Source organism: Dromaius novaehollandiae, chromosome 7 (assembly GCF_036370855.1).
Source record: "Dromaius novaehollandiae isolate bDroNov1 chromosome 7, bDroNov1.hap1, whole genome shotgun sequence".
Taxonomy (NCBI): domain Eukaryota; kingdom Metazoa; phylum Chordata; class Aves; order Casuariiformes; family Dromaiidae; genus Dromaius; species Dromaius novaehollandiae.
This window is the reverse complement of record NC_088104.1, coordinates 32,220,809-32,237,997: the sequence shown is the minus strand read 5'-3', so window position 1 is coordinate 32,237,997 and position 17,189 is coordinate 32,220,809. Positions and strand designations below refer to the sequence as shown.

Below are 17,189 nucleotides of genomic sequence, written 5' to 3'. Positions count from 1 at the left end.
AACGTTTGCTTTGGAAATTCACACTCGGTCCAAAACTCGTGTGAACTGAATACTGTTTCTGTTTCCAAGAGAGGTAGAAAAGACTTCTATTTTATAACGTATTCACACTAAACTCTCCACTGAAGCTGTTCTAGCTGTAGCTAGCTCAAGAACCTGTATACCTCCATAGAGAATTAAATGAGTGTATAGCCACTTTTTTTCCCCAGTATTATCATATTTACCTCTAGAAATGTCAAATCTCTATTCTAGCTCTTTTTTTAAAAAGCTCTTTAGGCTTGAAGACTGGCTATTGAGGTGGGGAAAGAAGTCCTGCAAAGGTTCAAGAACAAAATTAAGACAAAAATTGATTTCTTTCGTACTTTCTTGCTCCCTGTGCTAAGGAGCTGAGGCGGCAGCAGTGTCTGGCTTTCCAGGCAGTTCCTACAGTGGAGACAACAACAGCAGAGATGTCCGGTGTTGCAGATCAGTGACTGTCCTCCTGATGGAGCAGGCTGGGCTTGGGTGGGCGAAGGGTCCCCTCAAAACAGGGCAACCTCAACCCCACCCCAAACCACTGAATCCCAGCCAAAAAAATGCACCATCTTAGTGTCTAACTACCCATTAGATGGTGCCATTAAGATTTCAAATTTCCATTCTTTCTTTAAAACTTTTTTCCCTCTCCCTGTCCCTGTTTACAGGCTCTCATGTTCTCCAGGCTGCCTTGCTCTCTGGGCAAGTTCCCCAAGTGGGGAACCTATGGAAACGGAAATAAAAATGAAGTGTCTCAGGAGCCCGAGTTAGACGCTGGGCTTTGTTGTCTCTTCCCTTGAGCTGAGACATTTTTCCCTGCCTGCAGACTCGCCTGGCTGAGTTCAGGCTGCCAGAGGCAGGCTCAGATCCCAGGGGAATGCCCTGGACGCCCTCAACCCCGAGGCACGGTCCAGCTCCCCCGGCAAACCCTGGGCTTCACGCCTGCCCCGTCGGTGCCTGGTGCCTGGGCTGGCCGGCGTGGTCGGAGGGCAGCAAAACCCAAAGTTCAAGTTGTTCCTTGCTCTTTGATCCTGAGGGTTTGGTCGCCCCAGTTGTATGAAAGGCATTTCGTTTCATGAGGGGAAGCCAGCTCTCGGGAGCACGAGGAAGGAAACACTTTTCCTGTTTCACATTAGCTCCAGAGACTCTGCAGCCACCTTTTTGATCAGACTAGCCAAGCTGCAGCTTGTCAGTGTGAAGAGGTGTGTGTGCTGATCTCTGACTGTCCTTCCTCCTTGGAATTAAAATCCTCGTCGATATAAAATGCTTGGTATATGGTTACGGCTTTTTTCTTTAGCTGTATATTTAGCCATAGATGACAGACGGAAGATAAAAGCACCCACAAAGTGAGATGCGTGCTTCATGCTTTCTCCAGCTAAGATACTCTATAGTTCTTTCTCTTCCAAAAAGAAAAATTTTATCTAGGCCAAAAGTTGCACTGAGACAGCCCAAAAGATGCTTCAGCTGAGCGAGGCCACATTGCAAGATATCCTCTGTGGGAAGTAAAACACGAAGGATTGTTTGTGTTTCTTGTTTTGGCCCTTTCTGTGGTCCTGGAGGCTTTTGTGGGAATATATTCCACTGAAACGACACAAATAGCTCCCCTACTTTATCTACTGGGTGGTTCATTCTTTGGCAGGATATTTAAAATAAAATAAATAAACACTGTATGAACAGTTAAAGGAAAAGCTGAAAAACATGTTAAAAAACTGGACACAATGAGAATACTAAAATGAAGACAGTGCATTGCTCAATAGCTCTTGTGGTTAGTAAAACTGTCCTTTCTCTGCGAAACTGCAAAGGTTACTAAGCATGAAAGATCCCCTTTTGCCAGCGACCCAAGCCGCAGCGTATCTGCTCTGTCAGCTTTCTCACCAGTTTAGGTACTGGTAGCAGGAGAAAAGCGCTGTGACTTGTGACTGGTTCAATGACCAGATGTGTCGGAACTAACATTTCAGGAATAAAAATGACTCTTAAATCATATGATTTTGATCTGGAGAATCTATTCTTGGGATTAAGGCGAAGTTTAGTGTGTTTTTTCAGCTTTGTTTTAATAAGAGTCAACATATCTCACAGGGCAAAATGTAAACTTAAAAAATGTGCAAGAAATTAAAAACTACAAAATATTAAACTGGACACTAAACTGCTGCTGCATACTGTCTGCATTAACGTGATTGCTCCCATGTGACATCCGTGTTCTCGGTGGTGTAAATAGTTGCGGACTGTGCTTTTAGCTTTAATCTTTGGGAGCTCAGGCCTCACAACTGTCTAATGTCACTGTCTGATTTGTGCTTGGGACTATCGGGATAGTCTTCTGAGTTTATGATCATAAATTTGGTTTGATTTAGAATCTCCAGAAGTGAAAGTGAAAAAACAGGTATGCGCAGGCGGGAATGCTGCCAGCCTGCTTGGAGGCATTGCTGCTCTTCTGAAAATGGGAACGTACAACTGCATATGCAGCAGAGGCCTTTGGCGCCCGGTACACAACACATCTTGCATTACACGTATCCCTAATCCTTTACATAAATGTGGATTTTTTTTTTCCATTCTTCTTAACAGGCTGTAGTTTTCAAAGTGTTTTCCAGGATGACATGTGAAACGAGTTCCTTTGGCAGAATGCCTAACTCCGATAGCGGAGGAGCACTGAGTTGTGCAGTAATGCTGATGGTTTCCTTAATGATCCGAAGAAACATGCCTTTAATAATTTTTCAGCATGTGTGCAGCAGTAGACAAAACACACTGTCTTTTTATACTTGCTTATATAAATAAGTTCCATGACAATCCTTACCGCTACTCGGAGCGGAGGGAAGAGGTGACTCAGTTCTCAAAGGTGTTGAGTAACTGCAAGTTCTCCATGTGTCTGAACACCAAGCTGTCAAAAAGTGATTTGGATAGAGGCAGCACTTCAAATGATCCCTTGCAGAACAACTGTATTTTAATCTAGAAAATCCCAAACTAATTCTAAGGGGGTTGAGTAGAATTGCAACCTCAATGGAAATTCAGTGTATTGTTTCTTTTACTACTTGGTGTCACATGGAGTTACTGAACTGTAATTGGGGTTGCAACTAAGAGAGAAATGGGAACTTGTGTTTTGTTTTTTTAATAGTTTACAACTGCACATATTCAAAAAATCTTTTGACCACTGAAATACTGCCTGAGTTGCTTTTTGATTTTTTTTTTCTATTCTAAATATATATATGGACACACACTGTTGCTTTAAACGTGTGAACAGAAGTTACAGCTTCATCCTTCTCTAAATTCTACCTATGCAAATGGGTGCCACAACTCCCCAAAACGTCTGTGGGCATCCAGATGAGCATAGGGGTCTCTGCTGATCCAGCTATAGGATTAGGGCCTGTGTGTGTCTTGCATGCTAGTGATAACATGTTATTGATAGTAGTAATGAATTCAGATTTAAAAAAGACACTAGAAACTAACCTGTGAATTCTTTTAAGCCATGCCATCATAGGAAATATAAAACAAAATATCATTAAGTGACTAATTACCTTGAATTGTTATTTATAGACTACAGGCATGAACCTAGAAAGGTTAGGTATGTGTTTGGCCACCTGAGAGAGACTATGTTGAGCCAAACATATACATAGCATTTGGCCAACTTTTTCGTGTGATTGACCTTATGGACTTCAGTGGGATTGTTCGTAATCTTAAATGTGGATGTGTGCTCCAGCAGCTGAATTGGCCATCCCAGGCAGCACTATTTTCTTTCTAGGCCTAGGAACTCAGGTCTTTGGGGAAATAAAGAATGTCATTGAACCTAACAGACCAGTAGCACATGCTTAATCATCTGGAACCTCTTTAATTTACATGTTATTAGAAAAACAAACTCATTAAGAACACGTGCTGCTGACCTTGGCATGACATTTCTGCCCCTTCTCTGGTCTCTGTTTCCCACTCACTGAAGGGCTGTAAGTCTTTGATTTTTGCAATCATGTATGTAAAGCGTTTCTATTATATCTGAATTGTCACAATAATATAAAATAGACTGATCTTATGCAATGTCACCCATGCGCAAGGACCAGGGCTTTTAGTTTGTAGCTTCAATGATACTAATGTTGCTCTGAACAGGGACTGAGAAAGATCTAGATCTTATTTGAACTGGTAAAATTTAGCAGACTGGAACGCATCTAGTATACAGTGCAGAAAAGTGTTCTTCAGGCTATGAAGAACAACATCTGAACAATTTAGTGTATCATAAAATATGATATAAAATATTGACACCTGCTATTAACATCTGCTCATACTTGTGTTGGATATATCCACTAGATTTGTAGCAGGAGGAGGAATGGAGTAATAGAGACAACTGTCAGGTTATTTCTACAATAATTTTTCCTCTTTTTTTATGTCAGCTGGAAACTTGAGGATGAGGGTAGATTTATTGTGGAAAAAAAACTCTTCAAAGTATGCAGCTCACCCTCCCTCTCTTATTTCAGCCCATTATGCTTAAACGAATAAATGTGGTGAACCAAATAATTCCTTCCCCTCCTCATTTCTAGATACCATTGTAATAAAAGATTACATAAATACATAATCATCTACAAATATTTGAAGGGCATGATGAACTTTCTAAGCTGCTCTTAAGGTTATTCCTTTGATTAATGTTTGCTCTAATGTAAACACAGCTGCTTCATGTTTATTTGGTTCCTTTCCTGATGTGCTCATGAAATGAGCGAATAACACAGATAAAATGCACCGGGTTAGCAAGCCTAACTTCTTCCAAACTCCGTCTCAAGTGAGAAATAGTCTTGCGCTCCAAATTGCAGGGGATTTTTGTTTGTTTGTTGCCTTCTGGTTTGCAATTTACCCTTGGAGCCATGAACATTGATAGAACTGAGCTTCCAGTAATTGCTTTTAAGACAGATTTGGTCTTGGTCAATGCAAAATGCATGGGCAAACGCGTCCCCAGCACTGGGCCCGTGCCCGAAGCAGGCCCTGCGTTGGGCCTTGCAGGGCCGGGGGTCCCAGCCGCCCCGGGAGCTCGCCCCAGCCCAGCTCCCACCAGCGCGGTCTTTGCGGCGGCCTTTGGCCCAGCCGACCCGAAGGGCGGGCAGCGCGGCCCCCAGGCGCTATCGCTTGTGTGTGCAACGGCCCCAGCAATGCCGGCTTCCTTCCTCAAAGGCCTCCGGGCAATGCCTTCCTCCAGGCTGCTGCAGCCCTTCCCCTGCGCTCGGGTTGCTCCGAAGAGCACCGCTATTCTTATCTTTCTTTCTCTAGACACCCATTTCCTTCATTTTATGCTATTTTTTCTGTTTACAAACATCTAACTCTCTTGATAGCCTGTGTAAGCAAGTAAGAAACACAGGATTAGTGAGCTTGTGCGATGGGTGGGTTCACATTTCTTTCTATGCAGTGTGATCTTATTAATGAATAGTCAAACTCAATCTTGCAAATGACCGCAGGATTAACAAAAAGCTGCTTTGTACCTCTTGGATTCCACGTAAGAAATAATTAACATTGACTGGATTTAATAAAAAATAGACTCTTTAATTTACCACTTAAACTGAATGTTTACTCTGAAATTCTTTATTCCTCCAGTTTCTGGAGAAATAATGATGCCTGAAGACTCTGCGGTGACTTCTGTGGAACCCTGCTGGTTTCCTTCTTCTTAAAGTCTATAGATTTGAGCCTGCAGCTGTTACAAAACTTAAATGAAAACAATTAAAATGATTATTTCAGTAAAGTGTTAAGGAAATTAACCTAATCCCTATTATTAAATGGACATTTTTTCCTATGGAGAAAAAAATTGCACCAAATGACTCATTAAAAAATCAAGTTTTCTGAGGTCTGTCAAGCTGTTCATATTCTAAGCTTCACTTAGATCAGAGCCATGTTTACATTAATCTAGATGTGGTTTCTTAGCAACTCTTGGATCTTTTTTTTAAAAAAAAAAAAGTATGGTTCAGATTTCTGAAGGGAGGTAGTCACTTCTTTCACTCAGTTCTATTTCCTTATTAATGACAACACTACCTGGCATGCTGAGAACGCAATGGCTTGTTCCACAGCTCATGCTGGAGGTCCGGTACCGAACACGCTTGTGAATGCTCCATCTCTCTTGCATTTTGTTTCATCAGCAAACACTTGTGAATGGGAAAAGTTTGCACAGAAGTTTGCTACGTCTGACAGGACTCTGCTTGTGCAGAAGCAAATTGCTCCTGAAGTATGCGTACTACAAAAGTGATGGCCAGAGCTTGATTAAATAGGGAAATTAAAACAAAAACAGGTACAACAGTTCCCAGATGCTATCAATTGATATCTTCCTTTGGAGACCTTTTACTTCTCCGAAAAGCTCTTCCTATTCTGAAGATCGCTGTTTATTTTGATTCTTGTTCCTGTGATTATCAATTGAAGGATTATAGATCTGATATTTAGTTCCTGCACACTTACGTAAGTCTCAAGTTTCCTCCATCAGAGTGCTCTTTCTCTGGTAGCAGCCGCTGGCAGTCCTGGCTGCTTCCTCCTGCCTGTTTTGATCTCTTGGTGATTGTTGTTGTTTGCTTCTTTTTTTTATTGTCTCATAACTGGCTCCAAATTCGCAGATCCCTGTGTCTTATACTAGTGGAACTTTTCCTTCTTTAAAAAAGCGTAGTTGGTGCCCGCAGGCAAACCTAAGCCTTTATATAACATGGCTCTGTGTCGTTCATGATCTGCTGTATCACCCCTTGGGAAGAGCTTCACTGTGGGAGAAGCATCCCCTAGACACATAATCAATATAACAATCCACTTGTAAAGTTTTGGGGACACCTCTGGTTGAACATCTGCATGCTAGTCTGAATTACCGCAGTAAAATGATTACAAACTTTTAGTAGCGTTACAAGTCCATTCAGTGTGGGCGAAGAAAGTTTCCTTTCTGCTTCTCCTAATTATTCTTGTCTAGAAATTATGATCCGGACTGTATCTGTTAGATTTCTTTTTGTTCAGTATTTTTAAAATCCCTAGGTCAGCAGGACCTTGACTGGAGGTGCTGGTCCCTGTGCATTAGCGTATGGTTGTTGCCTGTCGCCCAGTACCTTTGGTGGCCGAGGATGTGGGAAAAGTACAGCTGCTGTTTGGACTTGGCATCAGGGACTAGTGGAGGGTTACACAGAAGAAGAGAAAATGGATTTCTAGGTTGCATATGTTTTTTACAAACACCTTCCTGCAACTCCTCTGTGTGTGTCTCCCTTTCCAAATAACTTTTGAACCCTTGGGTCAGTTTTAGCCCTGTTTGATCAAGAGGTTACACTACCAAAGGTTAATTGGAAAAAAAGCAGTAGGTAAGAGGAGAGAGTTGCCATGAGCGTCCTGCTGACCAGGAGTCTGTAGCTTGATGCCAGAGGGGCCGCGTGGAAGAGAAACATGAATCCTGCAGGTACAAGAGAAGCATCCGGCGGAGATGAAGAGAAGCTGGAGAAACCAAAGCCCTAAAACCATGGGAAAACTGGCATCGCCTCCTGCCGTGCACAGAACAACTTCTTCTTCCTAAAACCTTTGGCACATTTCTCTTTGACCAGTTCCCCTTTGCTGTTTCTCCTCTTGCTGAACAATTGACACTACTCTTGCAATCTGAGCAGGTATCTGAGTCTGTGCAGATTCATTCTTGCTTGATTCACAAAGTTAGGCATGTAAGATCTTTAAAATATAGCTCTCAGGATGTAGTATTTGCGTATCACACATGATGCATTTGTATGTAGTCTGGAAAACTGCATGAGAACTTCAGAATACTTTTTCTTGTAAATGGGCAGTTTTTTTTAAATAGTCCGTATTTAAACTGGTATCCATCTTTAAGTCTAGGTCTCCAGCATGGTTGTGTTATACACCTAGTGTAGCAGCGTCTACTGGATTGTTTTGTGTTAAATGTGTAAATGGCTTGACTTATTCCTGAGCTGAGGAGGGTAGAAGGAAATGTCCGATGTTTGTCTAGACGAGCCCATCTTTAATTGTTTTGTACGTAGTTGCACTTACAGCGCATTATTCAAAGTTGAAATGTTTTTGGAACGCTCTCTCTGCTGGCTAAGCGGAAATCTATCTGTTGCTTCCAGGTGCCTTTTCACTGGTGTATGTTCATGGTGGTTTTCTGGCTTCATCTGAAGTAGCTGATTTAGAAGTGGTTTTTTATTTTGCAAGTGATGCGAGTTTTTCTTTCCATTTGACCCTTGAGATCAGCTAGTGGATTTTGCATAGAAGAAGAAAGATCAACCGTCGCTGTATCCCGAGTCTGTTACAGACTAAGTAGTCCAGAAATAACATACTGTATTGACTGATGAGGGAAGTACTATGAATTTTTTCCTTTCCTAGCCTATGTGATAGTTCTGAGAAATCCAGGTTTCTTCCACTACACTGAGTGAAAAGGGCTCTTTTCAGCATGGAGTATTTCAGGTTTTCAATAGCCTTTTTGTGCTAAGAGTGTATACACTCTGTTCTACTTTTGCTTATGCTTTTCATACTTTACTGTTCATGGATTTGGAAGTGACATAGGAAATAAAGCAGTTGGATATCTCTGTTAGTTCATGTGAAAAATAAGGAGAGAGACTAAAGTAGTTTGGGATACTTTGGAGGTCTTGACTGCAACTGTTTGCTCCTGATCTGTCACAATATACGCACTAGAAGGTGACAAACCCATTCCTGCTTTTTCCTTTAAAACTCTTTGACAAAACGGAGCCCCCTGATCTTTAATCTTAAGATAGGGTGTGAGAATTAAGGTTGCATTCTGAGACTGCAAGGAGGTCCCTTACCCTTAAATTTCTGGGATTTTTTCCACGTTCTCATGTCAGAGCTAATGACAGCACCAAATTCTTGCGGAACCGCTCTTCCGTTGTAGCGAAAACCTGTAACTGCTTAAAATATCCCTTCTGCTGGGGCAATTAATGGCAGAGCGCTCTGGCGTTGCAGCGTTTTACTCTGTGCTCTTTGCTCTTGGACTGTGCGACCCGGCTCATCCCGGCTCGAAGTAAAGCTCCGCAGGCACCGCGCGCTGTGGACACCGGCTTCTCGGCGCTGGCTGTTCTGCTCCCTGCGCCCGCACCTGCGTGGCTGCGGTTCGCTAAGGAAAGCACAAGAGATGCAGAGATTTTGGAGAGGATTTAGGTTTGCCTAGGGCTGTTTTTGCTTGTTTTCCCTTCTTCCAAGGCAGGCTTCTGATCTTTTGTCTTTTGAACTTGGAAGTCATACTTAGATTATAATGGATCTCACGGATTTATTGGTACATCAAGCTTAATTTTCAAACTGGAAAAGAAAGAGGACTATAAAAGATCTCTCTCCTTTACCCCATGTTTCTTCCTTAAGAGCTAGCACGCAAAGCAGGGAAGCAGCCGTGAGCCTAGGGAAATCCTAGACACAAAGAAAACTTCACCTGAACAAAACGCTTCCTTCCAAAACCTCCAACTTTATTGGTGAAAATTGCGTATTGCCTTTGAATAGCAAACTTTACAGGAGTGCCAAGTTACTCTTTATTATTATTTGTAGAGTAGGTGGCTAAAAATGAAAGAGATGCCATCTCAGATAATGTGAGGTTTTTGTTGTTAGCTTGTTTTATCACTTTGGGGAAGAAGTCGGTCACCAAAGGATGTAAAATAACCAAGATCAAAATCTGAAGCTTTCATTACAGTATCAAATCTAAAAATGCCAAAAACTAAGTAGCATTGCAAACAAACCTAAGTTGAGGAAAGAATAACAAAACGATAACCAGTTTTATGGTGAGATAATTTAGATTCCTTGATGCTTTAAAATAAAGGCAGTAAGCGCAGTATGAGAAGGCCATCTGAAAAACCTTGCTGCTCTGGGTAGGACCTTCTTTCTTGAAACCTATTCTTTCGTTCTTCTCATGAAGAAATTAGAAAGGCTTGTGGCTGCAGTGTCTGTGCTTGACAGATAAGCCTAATTCCTAGCAACACACATGTATCTATGAAGGTCAACAGAGGACGAAGGTCATGGATCCAATAGTAATACTTTATTATGTGTTTAAAAACTCGTCATTCTTTAACTTATTTCATTTTAGAAGCTAAGAAAAGACACCCCCTGCCCCCCGAGGAGATTAATGCTGTGGTAGTATCAAGCTAGAAGTATTTTCTCTTCACTGCAGGCCACTATGTCATCTGCAGCTTAGTTATCCGGTGTGTTAGGCTGGGAGAGGAGAGCGGGGGTGAGGCAGCCGCCTTGGCGCGGAGGTGGCTTGTGCACCTCCGAAACCCCAGCCCTGCCGGGAGCGCGCTGGGCGCGGGTGAAGCTGGTGCAGGCCAGGTATAGGCTCCGCTTCGGCCAGAAGCCAGTGGGATTTTGGGTTCGTAGCAAAATCGTCATCTACTGAGTATATAAAAAGTTCTTAGAGTAATTTGCTGTTCTCAGTGCAACTTGGCTGTGGTTTTGCGAACATCTTAAAACTAAACCAAAAAACCCCACAAAGTTAAGCCAGACGTTTCCCCCGCAGTCCCGTCCGGGTGGCCCGGCCAGCGCCGAGGGCTGGTGCTGGGCCGGGGCGTGGGAGCAGCGGGAGGGTGATGTTCACCAAAGGGGCTAGGTTCAGCACGTTATCAAAAATGCTAAGAAAAAGTTCTCTCTAAGTAGCTTAGAGCAACACGTAGCTTAAAACCAAGCATGCTCCTTGCAATGCTGTTCATAACTCTAGCTTTAGTACTTTATCTCAGTGGTGGCTCAACGGTTTTTCAGTGATGGAGCATCGAGCCAGAGGGTGCCCTGCCGGGGGCTTCTGCGCTCGCGATTTCATGCCGAGTTTCTCGTACAGGGTCACAAATCGCATTCGTGTTTTCTGCCCTCTTTCCGGTTGTGAAGATGGATTTTCTGTTGTGACAAGCTGTCTCCTTCGTTTGCTAAGTTAATGCAGTAGTTAAAGTCCTGAGCTGCTCGGAGTACCATTTCAATGTGACTTGCAGCCTTGGAGGCGAGCGGCCCCGCTCTCCTGGCTACGCTCCAGTCTACACGACTGCAGTCTGCTGCTTGGCTCCCCGAAGGCAGGCAGCGGGGAGGCCGAGGGCGAGCCAGCCCCGGCGGGGCGCAGCGGTGGGTGCAGCCGCAGCAAGCCGGCCGCGCTGCCCCTCGGCCGCCGCCGCCCCCCGGAGCGACCGCAGCACGTGCGCGGTGCGGCTGGCACGGGGCACGGCCAGGACGGGGAAAACACGTTTAAAGGCTACCCAGAGGGACTTCTCGGCATGAGATGGGCCTGCCAAAATTTGCCCTTGAACCCGCACTAAATCGGCAGGACGAGGATTTGGCGTCCTGGCAGGTACCCCCAGGGAGCTCGGAGGACAGCGCTCGCTTCTGAGGGCCTGGAGAAGAGCAGACCAGACAGGCTGAATGAGCTGGGGTGGTTTTTGAGGAAGCAGAGTGGCATACTGATTTTTTTCAATTTTTTTTTTTTTAAAGATTATTACCAAAGACGTTCACAGAAAACATGGAAGAATAGAATAGAGAATTTGCAGGAAAGACAGATTACTTTTATTAGGAAAAGCTGTGAGAGGCAAGCACCGGACAAGCTGCGTGGGTCACTATCACCCTTACCAGAGGCACAGGGGATTAAAGGAGTATCTGTCAGGAGTAAGCATACCTCCGCTACTCTGCTTCCGGGCAGGAGGTGGACTAGGTGATCTCCTGAGGTCTCCCTGAGTTGCATTTCACGTTGTTGTTTCCTCCGTCTTGTTCTCTGCCGAGTCCAGTTCTGGCCGCTGCCACGTGCTTTAGCGGGCTTGCTGCGCGCTGGGGGCTGCAGACGGACACCTGAAGGAGGCTCCCCCGGGGTCAGACAGCCGAACGACTGCTGGGCAGGAACGCCTGCGAAACCCAAACGCGTCGGTGATGAGGAGAGCGCCTCTGCACCAGCTGCACTTCTTATTTTTCCCCTTATCTACAAGCAACTGGGAAAATATAGCTGCCTCTCTCTGGTAATCCCTATTGGATTACCTTCTGTGAAAAGCAGGCGTAAAGCTCTGGAAGGAAAATGGTAATCATGCAACGGTGTTATCTAGCATCCCCTGACGAGGGCAAGGGGAGGAAGGGAAGATGCGCGTATAGGCGGACCTGCGGAAGTACGCCTGGACTGCACGACCTCGGGGGCAGAGGTGCTGCAGGTACCTTCAGGCACTGCACGTGTCCCTCCGGCCCGCGCGGCCGGTGCCCTTCCGAAGTGCCGGGGCGAGGAGCCGGCTTGCTGCAGCCCTCGGGAAGGGCTGGGTAGAGATCCACGTTTTGCGAAACCTGGTATCTCGCTCTTACACACCTGAACGTGAGACGAAGCACGCTTCAGGACTTCAAGGACCGTGCTGAGGAAGCACCTTCCTTTACCTGCAGCACCCTTCCTTCATCTCCCGTGTTTCTGGGACTCTCGATGGCAGCAGGAACAGCCAGCTGGGAAGCGACTGCGGCTCGAAATGTGCCCGCGGCGTGCTGCCCGGGCCGGGGCGGCCGCGTGCCCAGGCGAGGCCGGCGCTGCTCCTCGGCCTCCGCTGCCCTGCCAGGAGTCGCCCGCCGCCGGCGAACGCCAGCTCTGCGGGGTGCCCCCGCCTTTATGGCCTGCTGGATTTCTCATCTCCCTGGCGTCAGTCCAGCCTCTTTCTCCCCATGCTTTTGTGTCAAGTCTTTCTGGTAAGGAATAACGTGACCCTTAAAAAGCCTTTCGAAGAAAGCAAGTAAAAGAATCGAATTAACATTTGACCTCCATCGAGGTGCACAAGAGCTTAAAAACCTTCAGGAGCAGCAGAACACCGTTTTTAAAAACGAAGCATTCCCAGACAGGCACTTCTGGCGCTGGGGAGGGGGCAGGCACCCTGCAGCGCGCCCCCGGCACGCCGCCCGCCACCGGTGCCGCCGCCGCAGCGCCTTGCGGGAGCCCTGCGGAGAGGCAGGCCGGCGCGGCCGCCCGTACGGCGGGGCCCTGCGTGGGGACGCGCGTCCTGCTTGCCCGGCAGGGAGGTGCAGGCCGAGCTGCAAAGCTGAGGCCCTGCTGCCCCAGGACCTTCAGCCCGGCGCGCAAGGAAAAGCAAACTTGGTAGGGACAAAGGTTAGGAAGCCTAATGGTAACAGCTACGTATTTTCTCAATGAAAATTCCAAGTGCGCTGCTCTTGGCAGCCTGTTGGCCCCAGGACAAAGCAAAACTTTATCTTTCTGGATGCCTAACTTTAAAGGTGCAAAGGAAATCGCAGTATTTGCGTGGGATTTTTCTAGGCTGCTCTCAAGTGTTGTTGACACAAACACAACCCTGGGCTCCGACGCAGCCAGGGTCTCGGTACCAGGGATGCCTGCAGGTCTCCCCCCGCCTCCCCCCAACACCCACTTGTTCCTCACAGAGCTGAATTCTGATGCTGGTCAAGAAAAAGACAAAACACTATAAATGTCTTTTCTAGCATAGCCTACATTTGAGGAAAAATATCTTTATTTATGGATCACTTTCTCTTCTCCTGGACTCCCTATTACTGAAAACCTCCACGTTTCGAAGCCTGTCCTCTGTGGGCTGCAACCTGCCGCGTTGTCGCTGTTTGTTCTTCTGCAGCTTCTGATTTAGGGGATGTTCCAGCGGGTCCAAGGCTCTGGAAAGGCCACGTCAGTCCTAGATCTGTTAGATAAAAGGGCTGGAAATAAAAATTGCATAATATTTGAGGAGCTGGGATTTTTTTCTCTCTAGCTACGTATACCTGAAGGTTAGCTAAATCGGCTCTTAGAAAGAGCAAGAAAAACACAGCAGCAGAAAACAGGCCTTGGCTGCGTTGTGTATAACACAGCGTTGCTGTGTTTCACTGAGCTCTGCAAGTCTGAGACAGAACTTAGAAATAGGGCAACTCCCAGACAAATAATTTTTGCAAAACCTTTACAGGTTTTAAAATGTTTTTCTGTCTTACCAAAGCCTATGAACAGCAAACCAACACGCCTAACATATGAACAATTTTCCTTAATATTAGATTAAAATTTATAGTAATATTAGTCTCACTGTAAATCATCTAAGACAGAAGACTATGCTTTCTCTCTTCTCCCTTAAAGCATAAGGAATAAACAGCACCAGGAGCTATGGGATGTAACTGATTGCAGGAGAGGAGCTGCAGAAGCTCTTTGCTGCCGAGTAATGAAGTCAGCCCTACCCAGCTGTCTGAAACAACAATGATACATCATGTATTTGTCACGTCAATGTCTGAGTAGAAAGAAATACAAGTAGCCTGTAATGCACTGTCGTTGGGCAGCTCACTCCCCCATGACAAAGCTGCACGGGACACGTCCTGAACGCTCTTTCCACAGAGCCGGCTGCGGTCGTGTGGCTCATCCCCGTGGTCATCTGTTCTGACGTCTCTATCGTTGTAAACTTGAAGGACAAAAAAAATGGTGTATTTTCCTGCTTTTCTAGAATAATGAGTTTTAAAGTAATTTTTGGCTTAGTTGAATTCAGTCAGCACTCGCAGACTTACTGGTAGACTTACTTTTAATAGCGTTCTCTGGGGGGGCAGACGTCTTCACACCGCGATTACCCCAGTCTGGAGCGCGTGGGTTTTGCCTCCGTCTGCTTTGCAATGAGCCCGGTGTCTGCAGTTGAGGGTGTTTGTATTTCTGTTTGTTAGGCATTACTGTTTCATTCACTGCGTGTACCTGTGCATATAAGGCATTTTATTTCCGAGGTCGCTGTCCCTGTGACAAGCACGTGTGCGGTGGTGCGGGCGTGCTCCTGCTGCTGCCCTCCCAGGGCAAGGCAAGGCAAGGCAAGGCGCAGCGAGCGCGGTGCACCACGGTGCAGGGGATGCTCCCAGTCCCACGCCAGACCCTGGGCCGGGGAAACCTGTCCCCGTTTCCAGCTCGATAGGGCCGAACTGGCTGGCCTGGGGGGCACCAGCTCCCTCCTGACCCTGCAGCCCCAAGCGTCCTCCGGAGGGAAGGAGCCTGCCTGGTGAGCCAGCTCCTGCGAGCGGGACCTGGAGGCGCGGGGGTACCTGAGGCACCGAGTTTGCAGCCCTGCTGCAGATGTTCCTTCTCCCCCCCCTCCCAGCCCCGAGCAGGGGACTGGTGCCAGCATGGCAGTGGTGCTGGTGTTGCTGGGGGAGGAGGCTGTGGGGCGCTGAGCAGGGCATTGCCCGTGTGCTCAACCAGGTGGTAAAGGAAGGAAAGCAGCCGAGCGGCTTCAGTTGTGCTTCAGCAAGCACCAGAGCAGGCCGGCGTTTCCCCTTGCTGGTTATGTCGACTTTGTGCTCCCTCGTACACAAATTCTCCTTTTTTAAGAACAGAACAGCAGCTCAGCTGGAAGCACGCTACCTGGGCGAGCCTCTCCCTTTCCCACCCTGGTGAAGGGTGCCAGTGCCTGCCTGGGGCAGCCTGCTGCCTGCGACGGGGGGCTGCTGGCACTGCACCCTCCTGTCCGTCCGTCTGTCTGTCTGTCCCAGGGCCGGGCGGCCCTGCAGGAAGGGCAGAACAGGGCACTCCACTACGGCCAAAGCGGTGGCAGGTCCTGAGGTGCTGGGAGGCTGGGTTTCTGCCGTAACAAATACAAAGTTAGTGAAATAATGAATGAGAATAGTAGACTAGTCTGTCTTGACTTTTGTTGGGAGTTTTTCTACTAGCTTTTTTGTGCAATCACTTTTTCAATCAATATTAATCATAGTAAAACTTCCAGCATGCTGAAAAGCTACTTTTAAAATACTTGTTTTCTTGATAGAGCTGAAAAGTTCAGTACCACAAGGTACTCAGCCACCCTCCCCCTGCCCTGGTAGTTCCAAAATACAAAGTACATCATTGCTAAATTTACAAATGAAGTCACTGCTGTGTCACATTCCCCGCTCCAGATAATGCAAAAACATTCATCGCGCTGGCTTTTAATCTTTGAACTGCTTAAAACAGAGGTGAATGAGGGCCTACTTGTCAATATTTCAAAGGTCAACAATATTTACTATAAAACAGTTGTGTTTCTGCTAAAATGTGGAAAGTAAACTTTCCAGCAAAATAGCTCCAGGGTCCTTTCCTTGATGCTTAAGGAAGACTTTCAAGATCTTCTATACATGTGTGAAAGGGGCAGATTTAGCATTTAGTAGGATACTAAAAGAGGGGGATTGCCACCAATTGCCTTCCATGGCAATACATGGTTGTCAGAAACTAGAATAACGACAGGCTCCTCCAACTTACTTTCTAATTATTTCTGTGCAGCAGAACTGGACTCTAAGCAGTGAGTAGCTTGTAAGGGGAGGATAAAAGAAGGGCAAAACAATGTTCCCTAGGATGGGTGAGTAAAAGGGGAAAGAAAATTCAGAGGCCCTTTGTCTACTTCTAGGATTATTTCTTAAAAACATGCTAATCACTCTTGTTAGGCAATTTTATTTAAAGCGGTAGCAAAGTAGGGAAGCTGTGGTTTTCACTGGCAAGTAATAGAATATTCTAAGTAAGTGTGTCATTTCAGAGTCCAGCATTTCCAGTCTGAACTTTTAGTAGAGTACAGTTTCATCACAGCCTGTAGCTGAGCTTTTAGTGACCTGCTCGACCTTCATCAGCTTGTCTTCATACTGCAACACTGAAGAGCAGTTACTCACTTCCAGGCCAGTTCCAGTTTTGTTACTAACCTCACACCTCAGAGTACCTGAGTGTATAGTAGTTTAGGTGATGCACATAAAATCACAGCTTCTGTATGAGAGGCCCATTAATACAACTGTCAGGAAATAGATGCTGCATCCCTTCCACATAGTGCAGTTTACTTGATTATTGGAATTTAAATGTTTCATTATGGCCCCTAACATCTCTGAAGTACCCTATGCTTAATCTCTGCACACTGCAAATACCAGCAAATGTGAATTTCATGAAACATGCAGTAGCTAGAGTCTAGAATCAGATGCATTAAACCGTTTGTATGTCTCAGCCAGAGAGCAAGTACTGAGGATGGAGGGCTGTTACTTACCTGTATACAGCACTATTCAGAAATACTGTGATCGCCCCCTCCCCAGATCTGGAAGTAAGGACTCTACAAAGCAGAGCTGTTAACTGCTGTTACTTTGGCCTTCTATAGCCCCAACCTCAGCTGGGGAGATTTTTGGGGCCTTGCCTTTGACTTTGGTAACTGGTCATGAGTCAGATAACACAGTTCTGCTATAAGCCTTTCAAGTGCACTTGTGAGGGGAAAAACTACAGCTTAAACATTTTTCTGAAGTTGCAGGGAATCCATAATAAAGGAAGGAACAGAACTAGATTTTCAAAACTTTGATCCCTCCCGCTGCAATTC

At 46.0% G+C, this 17,189-nt stretch overlaps 1 long non-coding RNA gene across 1 annotated transcript; it reads right to left on the bottom strand.

Moving 5' to 3' along the window:
- Window positions 1-13,452: 13,452 nt before the first annotated feature.
- Window positions 13,453-14,873, bottom strand: LOC112981024 (uncharacterized). Its single transcript, XR_003258586.2, has 2 exons — window positions 14,419-14,873; window positions 13,453-14,303 (listed from the first exon to the last, which is right to left on the bottom strand). It is a non-coding gene; the product is annotated as an uncharacterized LOC112981024 (long non-coding RNA).
- Between the last annotated feature and the right edge of the window lie 2,316 nt (window positions 14,874-17,189).